Source organism: Panthera leo, chromosome A2, assembly GCF_018350215.1.
Source record: "Panthera leo isolate Ple1 chromosome A2, P.leo_Ple1_pat1.1, whole genome shotgun sequence".
Classification (NCBI taxonomy): Eukaryota; Metazoa; Chordata; class Mammalia; order Carnivora; family Felidae; genus Panthera; species Panthera leo.
In genome coordinates, this window is record NC_056680.1 from 11,801,947 (window position 1) to 11,812,607 (window position 10,661).

The window sequence follows — 10,661 nt, forward strand, 5'->3', positions numbered from 1 at the left end:
TTTTAACCATACATCGGAGTATTTTAAAAAGTCATATTGGGGCGCCTGGGTGGCTCAGTCGGCTAAGCGTCCAACTTCAGCTCAGGTCACGATCTCGCAGTTCGTGGGTTCGAGCCCCGCGTCGGGCTCTGTGCGGACAGCTCAGAGCCTGGAGCCTGTTTCAGATTCTGTGGCTCCCTCTCTCTCTGACCCTCCCCCATTCATGCTCTATCTCTCTCTGTCTCAAAAATAAAGAAACGTTAAAAAAAAAATTTAAAAAGTCATATTACTTTTGGGGCACCAGGGTGGCTCAGTCAGTTAAGCGTCCGACTTTGGCTCAGGTCATGATCTCATGGTTCATGAGTTCAAGCCCCGCATCGGGCTCTGTGCTGACAGCTCAAAGCCCAGAGCCTGCTTCCAATTCTGTGTCTCCCTCTCTCTCTCTCTGCCCCTCTCCTATTTGCACTCTGTCTCTCCCTCTCAAAAATGAATAAACATTAAAAAAAATTTTTTTACGGGATGCCTGGGTGGTTCAGTCGGTTGGGCGTCTGATTTCAGCTCAGGTCATGATCTCACGGTTCGTGAGTTCAAGCCCCACATCGGGCTCTGTGCTGACAGCTCAGAGCTTGGAGCCTGCTTCGGATTCTGTGTCTCCCTTTCTCTGCTCCTCCCTCACTCACGCTCTGTCTCTGTTTCTCCAAAATGAATAAACTTGGGGCGCCTGGGTGGCTCAGTCGGTTAAGCGTCCGACTTCAGCCAGGTCACGATCTCGCGGTCCATGAGTTCGAGCCCCGCGTCAGGCTCTGGGCTGATGGCTCGGAGCCTGGAGCCTGTTTCCAATTCTGTGTCTCCCTCTCTCTCTGCCCCTCCCCCATTCATGCTCTGTCTCTCTCTGTCCCAAAAATAAATAAAAAACGTTGAAAAAAAAAATTAAAAAAAAACAAAATGAATAAACTTGAGTGAACAGCTTGTGAGCAGTATTTGGATATAATACCTCTTTCACCTGTTACTTCCTATAAACTATCTATATTTTTATGGCTAAATAATTATTTGCCAAAAATATAAATTAGTTGTCATATTTTACAGTGAGTCTTACATCGAAGCAAAACTGTTTCAGGATGCTCTGACTTCTGCTATCATCAGATGTTGCAGGGTTACAATTCACAGTGAATAGCATTCCTCCTCTCCTCTCCCACAAATTCAGAGTACTGTTCATATTTACTAGGAACATGAAAAACTTATTGAAACCTTGTTGCCTTTTCATCCTGAATCCTTTTTTAAAAATTTTCTTAAATGCGTATTTATTCTTGAGAGAGAGAGGCAGAGCACGAGTGGGGGGCAGGCAGAGAGAGAGGGAGACGCGGAATCCCAAGAAGGCTCCAGGCTCTGAGTTGTCAGCACAGAGCCTGACGAGGGGCTTGAACCCATGAACTGCGAGTCCCTGACCTGAGCCAATGCCGGATGCTTAACCTACTGAGCCACCCAGGCGGCCCCTGGATCTTTTCTTTTTAATGTTTTATTGTAAACTTGATTTGATCATTATCCAAGCATCGCACACTTAATCACTTACGCAAAAGTGACAATGCACAAATGGTAAACGCCGAAGTAAATCTCACCTAAGACCAAAGCCCACCTCGGATTTGAGGATACTGACACACTGGTACCTCTCCTACAGTGCAGAGCATTTCATGAGCACATGACCATGCCGCTCGCAGTGACAATAGCCAAACTGGCAAAAGGTTTGGCAAATATTTCTCAGATGTTGCCAATGTATCAGAGCTCATTGCAACCTTCAACAGCAATGAATTGAAGTATTGAGCTTATGTTATGATTTGTATTGTTGATTAATTTTACTATTCTTTAGAAGGACTATAAGCGTATGCTCTAGCCTGTGCCAAACATTTCCGGATTTTATCAATGGACACTTGTGCCGGCACATGCTGGCTGTCTTGGAGGGGTGGTGGGGGGTCATGGCTCCTCTTGACGTGTAAGAACAGGCAATGTTTTTGAAAAGTATGGCAGTCCAGGGAAGCAGGGAAAGGGAGCAGTAGCTGGAGAGCTTGTCTTTGGGACAAAGAAGGGATTCTCTCAAAGATGGAAGAAATTCTGGAATCCTTGAGTCTTCCTTTGGATTCTCCCCACAGCAGGTTCTGAGTCAAGGACTTGAGTGCAAATAGTTTCGTTAGGAGGTAGTCCCAGGAGAGCCAATGAACGTTTGGGAAAGGGAGGCATGGATGAGTAGATTCCCACTTCGGGGCAGCTGAAGGGTGATGTTCCTAGGGATCCCAGAGAAAGCACACCTCAGCACTGCATCGCTCAGGAGTGATGCAGCCAGGGGAGCCGCCCAAAAAGCCCTGTCCTTTGCGGGCTATAAGTCACTCCAGGGAATGTTAATGCCCACATCCCCACATGTGCAGGCTGAGCTCGTGACTGTACCCAGATGAAGCCCTGGGGCATAGAGGTGTAGGGGGTGAGGGTGAGAAATGGGCCCGGTGCTTGGCAGCAGTCCACCCATCTGCAGGTGGATGATGGGGAATGAACGGTGTATTCACTGATGGAAATCATGCAGCAAAGAAGGTGGGTGGGCGGGGGGTCCTGTTGCGGGAGAGCATGGGAAGAATGGATGAACGCCTGGAACTAGCCAGAGGGCATGAGATCCAGGGCTCGGTGCAAGGGCTGGCCGAGTCAGGACCCTGGACAACTCCTGGGTTTCCTTTCTGATTGCTCCAAGATGGCGGTGGAAGGGGCAACTCTCACCGGGGTCTCTCAGTTCCTGCTCCTGGGCCTCTCAGGGAACCGCAAGCAACAGCAGCTGCTCCTCATACTCTTCCTGAGCATGTCCTGGTCATGGGACTGGGGAACCTGCTCATAGTCCTGGCCATCGCCACCAACTCCCAACTCCACACGCCCACGTATTTCTTCCTGGCTAAGCTGGCCTTTGTGTACATTTGCTTCACCTCCACCACCATTCCCAAGATGCTGGCCAACCTCGCGTCAGGACACAAAGGGATCCCTTAACGCAGGCTGCCTGACCCAGATCTTCTTCTTCATCTGGTTTGCTGGCATCGATAGCTCCCTTCTGATGGTCATGGCCTATGGCTGCTATGCGGCCATCTGTCACCCTCTGCACTACACTACGCCGTGTCTGTGACGCCACACCTCTGTAGCCTCCTGGTGGCTGCATCCTGGACTGCAGCCTTCGGGAACGCCCTGACCCACACAGTATTACTGACTCGCCTCTTGTTCTGCACCCACAACCGGGTTCCCCATCTCTTTTGTGACCTCAGCCCTCTGCTGAAGCTGGCCTGCTCTGACACCTTTCTCAATAATGCAATGTTGTACACCAGGGGCACCCTACCCATCATCACCCCCTTTGTGGGTATCTTGGTCTCCTACACATGCATCTTTGCCTCCGTGCTGAGGATCCCATCCACGAGAGGCAAGCAGAAGGCTTTCTCCACCTGTGGCTCTCACCTCTCTGTGGTGTCCCTGTCCTACGGGACACTCTTCGGGGTTTATTTCAGCCCTACATCCTCCCACACGGCCCAGAAGGACACGGCCGCTGCAGTGATGTATGTGGTGGTCACTCCCATGCTGAACCCCTTCATGTACAGCCTACACAACAGTGACAGGACGGGCGCCTTGGGGGCCCTCATTGGTAGGAAGCCAGTGTTTATTCAGTGACCGTAACATTGGGATGTTTCAGTGTCCAAATCTGGGGCCCATCTGTACTAAATGGCCCTGTATAGTTCCAATCTTAGATATTTCTTTCACTTCACTCTTGGTTCTGTTTATTACATCATCCTTCCAACAGCTATTTATTGGACATCTATTACATTGCAGACACTCTTTGAAGGGCTGAGGGTCCAGCAGGGAACAAACAAAACCCCTGACCATGTGGTGCTCACACTGCAGCCTGAAGAACACATCACAGCTAAAAGAGAGTGCTCTCTGGGGCATCTGGGTGGCTCAGTCCATTGAGTGTCCGACTCTTGATTTCGGTTCAGGTCATGATCCCAGGGTCGTGGAATCGAGCCTCGCATCCAGCTCTGCGTTGACTGTAGAGTCTGCTTAAATTCTCTCTCTGTCTCTCTCTCTCTCTCTCTCTTTCTCTCTCTCTGTCTCTCAGGGTGCCTGGGTGGCTCAGTTGGTTAAGCATCTGACTTCGGCTTTAGTCATGACTGCACAGTTCATGAGTTTGAGCCCCACATCAGGCTCTCTACTGTCAGCACAGAGCCTGCTTCAGATCTTCTGTCCCTCTCTCCCTCTGCCCCTCTCCCCTGAGCTCACTCTCTCTCTCTCTCAAATAAAAATTTTCAAAAAAGGAAGTGCCTAAAAAAAGGAAGTGCTCTGCTGATGAGAGAGACCAGAACACAAGCCCCACTTTGGTTAAGATTCAGGTTAAGCAACTATAATAAAAAGACCTGATTGCAAAGGCTCAAGAGTTATAAGATTTTGCAGACTGCACTCTTTGTTTCTTTAACAACGTAGTTCCTTCAAAAAGCTTAGAGTAGACATCTGGTCTTGTTGTTTCCAGTGAGTTCCATTGCTAGGCACCAGATCCGATGGGCTTTTCTAGCCAGAGCTCTTGTGTTTATTTAATTTGCAATATTTGCTTCCTTGAACTACCTACACTTTTGTCACTCCCTGTTAATGGTCACCCGAAACAATAGCCTTAGGTGGGAGGCAAGATCCTTATTTACACGGTTTTGAAGGAACAGGAAGCTGTTGGCTCTTCTAACCTTGTGATGTTTCTGACTTTGAAACGTGGCCAATTCTCCTCCAAGATCATCTCTTTCTTGTGATTCCTTGCTGCAAGCGGCAAGCAGCAGCCAACTCACAGTGACATTCTAGCTCTTTCCAATCCTGCAAACACAGGCTCAGGAGACATATGATCTACCTGTCAGGTTGTCACCCATGGCGGTATTTCTGGACGAGGTTCTTTGGCATAACAAGGGTTACCAGCTTTCCCAGCCTGCAAAATTTGTGTCCTTAACCACCGGACCAGGCAGCTCATTCAACTGGTTCTTCATTTGTGGGATGGCAACATCTCACTTCTGGTACCAGTTCCTATATTGGTCAGGATGAACAGCGTATGGGCTGTATTAGTTTCCTGGGGATTCTGTAAAAACAAACAAACAAATAAAAAGACCAAAACCAACCAACCAAACAACCACAAATGAGGTGGCTTACACAGAAATTTGTTCTCCCACCGTTCTGGAGGCCCAAAGTCCAAAATCAAGGTGTTGGCAGATTGGCTCCTGCTGAGGCTGTGAGGGAAAATCTGTCCCAAGCCTCTCTTCTAGCTGGGGAGAAGCTGGTGCTTTGCTGGCCATCTTTGGTGTCCCTTAACTTGTAGATCATGTCTTCGTCATTACATGGCATCCTCCTGGTGTGCATGGCTGTCTCCAAACACCCCCTTTTTATAAAGGCACCAGTTCTCTTGGAGTAGGAACCCACCCTACTCCAGAATGACATCATCTTAACTATTATATCTGCAACAATCCTATTTTTAAGATATGAATTTGGGGAGGAGACATGAGGCAACCCATAACATTTTTTTAATGTTTATTTATTTTGAGAGAGAGAGAGAGAGGCAGAGAGAGAGAGGGAGAGAGAGAATCTCAGGCAGGCTCCACACTGTCAGTGCAGAGCCCAACTCGGGGCTTGATCTCACGAACCATGAGATCGTGACCTGAGCTGAGATCAACTGAGATCAAGGAGATACCCTTCTGAGGAACTCTGCAGCTGTCATAGATTTTGATTCCTCTGATGCAAATTAGTGCCAAAAGGCACAGGCGGGGGCCCTTGATTTCGAAGGAACTCTCTAGAACTCTTAGTAGGCTATTTGCTTTGAGTCAGTAACCACGCCCAAAGTTCTTTCCCAGACAGAATGTTTGCATTCCTTGATGTGCTCACGTCTCTCTAGCACATTAACGGTGGCTACTTGAGGTCATTTGAAAACAAAGGTCTTGGCAGACCTGTGTGCTGGTCTCAGCCCACTGTTGGTGATGCTCTGGCTAGGAATGCCTAAGGCACTCACCTGAGCCTGTGCTATTTGTGAGGGTGGCCACAGACATTTCCCCCTCGACAGGAGTCAGTGTTGTGGTGGAACAGCCCTCATGGTTCTTGCTACAATTACAAGGTACACCTTAGCAACAACTATTGAGGAACTTTGAAACAAATAAGACTCTTCTGCATATTTCTGGAGGGTACACAGCACACCTGGGGGCCACGCAGCAAGGTTATAGGGAGACAGAGAACGTAGACTTCAGGCTCTGTGTTTACTAGGGTCCATGGATGAGGTGCCTTGGGTTTGGGGGGCTCACTCTCTATTGGCTAATTTAGAATTTTTTTTTTTTTACATTTATTTATCTTTGAGAGACAGAGACAGAGTGCGAGTGGGGGAGGGGCAGAGCGAGAGGGAGACACAGAATCCGAAGCAGGCTCCAGGCTCTGGGCTGTCAGCATGGAGCCCGATGTGGGGCTCAAATCCCTGAACCGTGAGATCATGACCTGAGCCGAAGTTGGACGCTTAACCCACTGAGTCACCCAGGTGCCCCTGTATTGGCTAATTTAAAGCATAAGAGCAAGAATTAGGGAGTTGGAAGGGGAAAGTGGGGTCACTCAAGTGGCCCATTATTTAGATTATCCAGAGGTTTCTAAAAGGGGAACTTCATGCTGAGGGTTCCCTAATTCCTCATCTGGTGGGTCCATTAGTAACTGTGTCACGTTTTTTCAAGATGGGTGACTTATTTGGTCATGAAAAAGAAGGAAATTCTACCCCAGGGCAGCCTGGGTGGCTCAGTTGGTTAAGCGTCTGACTCTTGATTTTGGCTCAGGTCATAATCCCAGGGTTGTGGGATCGAGCCCCGCGTCAGGCTCTGCGCTGAGTGTGGAGCCTGCTTGAGATTCTCTCTCCCCCTCTACCTCTCCCCACCTCTTAAAAAAAAAAAAAAAGGAAAACCTGCCGTTTGCACCAAGATGGATGACTCCAGGGCATTGTGCTAATTGCAATAAGTCAGAGAAAGACAAATACTGTTTGGTCTCACTTATATGAGGAACCTAAAACAAAACAAACAAAAAAAAAAAAAAAGAAAAAAAATTCCTAGATCCAGAGAACTGATGGATGCTTGCCAGAGGCTGAAGGGTGAGTGATAGGGAAAATGGGTACAGGTGGTCAAAAGGTACACACTTCCAGTAATAAAATAAATAAGTCATCGAGTGCAATGTCCAGCCTGGTGACTGTGGTTAATGATACTCTACCATATATGAAAGTTGCTAAGGGAGTGGATCTTAAAATTTCTCTTCACAAGAAGAAAGGAGAGTATAACCATGTGTGGTGATGACATTAACGAGAGGTACCGTGGTCTTTCACAATATATACAAATATCGAATCATTAGGTTGTACACCTGAAACTAAAAACAAACAAGTAAGCAAACAAACAAAACAATCTGAGTCAGGACAAGAGTCAGCGAACTATAGCCTATGGGCCAAATCTGGCCCACCACCTGTTTGGGTAAATAAAATTGGATGGAAACACATTTTTGAAAAAAATGGACATCTTGGGGTACTTGGGTAGCTCAGTCGGTTGAGCATCCAACTCTTGATTTCAGCTCATGATCGCAGGGTCGTGGGATCGAGCCCCGAGTCTGGCTCTGCACTGAGCATGGAGCCTGCTTAAGATTCTCTCTCTCTCTCTCTGTCTTTCTCTCTCCCCCCTATCCCTCTCCCTCTCTCCCCTGCTCATGCTCTCACTCACTCTCTCTCTCTCTCAATCTCAAAAATAAGATAAAATCAAATAAAATGGACATTTTTTGAAATGGATGCCTCTTACCCTGCAGAAGGCAATGCCCTGCTTAACCACGGGTTCCAAAATCAGGATCATGGGGTTTCTCCAACCCTTTGAGGACTCTCATCTGTGGACTTTTCTATCTCTATGCACCAACTCTTGTCCCTTGAGTCCACATCTTTCTTGTAATACTTTGCAAAACTCAGCAAGGAGCAGCCAATTCACAATGATATTCTTGCTCCTTCTTTTTTAAATTTTTTTAATGTTTATTTATTTTTGAGAGAGACAGAGACAGAATGCGAGTGGGTTAGGGGCAGAGGGGGAGGGAGACACAGAATCCGAAGCAGGCTCCAGGCTCCGAGCTATCAGCACAGAGCCCGATGCGGGGCTTGAACCCACGGACTGCGAGATCATGACCCGAGCCGAAGTCGGATGCTTAACCGACTGAGCCACCCAGGTGACCCTGTTCTTGCTCCTTCTAATCCCTCCATCTAGAGATGCAGGCTTCGTAACCACCTGAACGATCTTCCAGGTTCTCAACGATTATAGTTTCACCTTGGCTGTGACCTGAAGAGGATGCCCAGCTCTAGCCTGGGGTACCATGTCCTCACAACCCAGCCTCTAAGCTAATGCCACCTACTGCCATGGCAGCACCCCACTTCCGGGACCGGCTACTCTATTTGTTAGGACAAAAGTCTAAAGCTCCAGCAAAAAGGGAGAATCCCAAAATGCAGTATTTCAACCAAGACAGAAGATGATTTTTCTGAGTCCCGGGTCGGCAGGAAGCTCTCTTCATGCAGCCGTTTTAGGTACCAATTTCCATCAATCCCTAAGACACTGGGGTTGTTTGCAAGCTGGGTCATAGGCATGTCCAAATTCCAGCTTGCAAACAAGGGGCCAAAGAGCATGAGGGAGGGAGGTCTTCTGTCCTCAGGCTTTAGCCCAGAGGGCACACACATAACTTACATTCCCATCTCAGCAGTGAGGACTTAGCCACCAATGTGGCTTAACCACAAGGCAGACTGGAAAAGATACTGCAACTACAAGGTCACAATTCCATGTTATAGAGGAGGGGAGAATGGAAGCCAGCTTTTTCCTTCCCACGTAGCCTTGGGCCAGCCTGAGTTTTCTCTTATGTAAGATAAAGGTATTAACCCGTAAAGCACAGGGATGTGAGCAGGGTGACACAAGATAAGGTGTGGCATCCATGACGGGCAAGATCCTCGTTTTGGGGTCTACTTTTAGGGAAACCCAAAGTAAGACATGCACAGGAAGGTAGAGGTGATATAGGAATGACTGAAGTTTGTAAATGCTGAGACATTGCATCTAAAACACTCAGTGCCTGGCACATAGTAAGTGTTCAACAAATGCTATTGTTACTTCTAAAAAATGTGGTAAGGGGCACCTGGGTGGCTCAGTGGGTTGAGCGTCTGACTCTTGATTTCAGCTCAGGTCATGATCCCAGTGTCGTGGGATTGAACTCCAAGTTGGGCTCCACCCTGAGCGTGGAGCCTGCTTGAGATTCTCCCTCTGCCCCTTCTCCCCTGCTCATGTTTTCTCTCTCTTTCTCAAAAAAAAAATAAAAAATAAAAAAAAAATAATTAATTAATTAATTAATTAAATTTAAAAAATTAAAATTAAAAAATAAAAACAAATAAAAAATAAATAAAAGACCACTCACCTGTGGTCTTTATATATGCAACACCTGTTTCTACCACCCCACCTCTCAGTCGTCCTTTAGACCTCACTTCAATGCCACCTCCTTGGGGAAGGCCTCCCTGACTTCCAGCCAAGGCTAATTAAGTCCCCATGTTGCATATTCCATGGTAAAATACACATAACACATAACATGAAATTTTCCATCTTCACCGTTTTTCAGTGTTCACTTCAGTGGCATTAAGTACATTCTCGTGGTTGTGCAACCGTCACCACCGTCCATCCCCACAACTCTTATCATCTTGAAAAACCGGAACTCTGTCCCCATTGAAACACTAACTCGCCATCCCCCTCCCCCAGCCCCTGGCACCCACCATCCTACTTCCTGTCTCTATGAATTTGACTCCTCTAGGGACCTCCTATAGGTGGCATCAGACAGTATTTATGCCTTCGTGACTTGCTTCTTTCACTCCGCATGACATAGTCAAGGTTCAACAATGTTACAGTGTGTGTCAGAATTTCCTTTCTTTGGAAGGTTGAGTAATCCATTGTATAGATATGACACATTTATCTTTATCCACTCATCCATCAGTGGATACACGGGGTGCTTCCAGCTGTAGGCTATTGTGACTAATGCTGCTATGAGCATGGGTGCACAATGTTGTTACTTTTTATCATTAATCCATTCTTTCAAAGTCTCAGGAATTCTGATATGCCAGTGTTCAAACTGAGGGCATTTCAGGAATCATTTCCATATAAATGTGGGAGTAGAAAGATGTTGATCCTTCCTAGAAGGAGTGATTCTCAAGAACAATTTAGCTTGCCCCCCCCCCCCCACTCCCAGGGGACAGTTGGCAATGTATGGAAACATTTTGGGGTTGTCATGACTGGGGGTGGGGTGCTCATGGCATCTAATGGGTAGAGGCCAGGGATGCTGCTCCACAGTATCCACTGCACAGGACGGCCTTGAACCATCACAGAACCATCTGGCCTGAAACATCAGTAGCACCAAAGGTGAGAGATAAACCTTAAAAGGATTGCATGCTTTAACTCTTCACCACTCCATTCTGCACCAGCTCAGAAAGGCAACAGCAGAGGTGAGAGGATAAAATCCAGGATCCCATGAGAGACACCCTGGTGACACGTGGCATCAGAGAGAGCAAATAAGTATCAAGAACTATGAAGGGTCTGGGTTGTCACCCTCCCTGCAAGCTGACAATTTAACCTGATACA

At 47.4% G+C, this 10,661-nt stretch overlaps 1 pseudogene; it reads left to right on the forward strand.

Annotated features, from left to right (window-relative positions):
* The first annotated feature begins 2,465 nt into the window (after positions 1-2,465).
* On the forward strand, positions 2,466-3,663 carry LOC122213355 (annotated as a pseudogene).
* Positions 3,664-10,661: the final 6,998 nt, after the last annotated feature.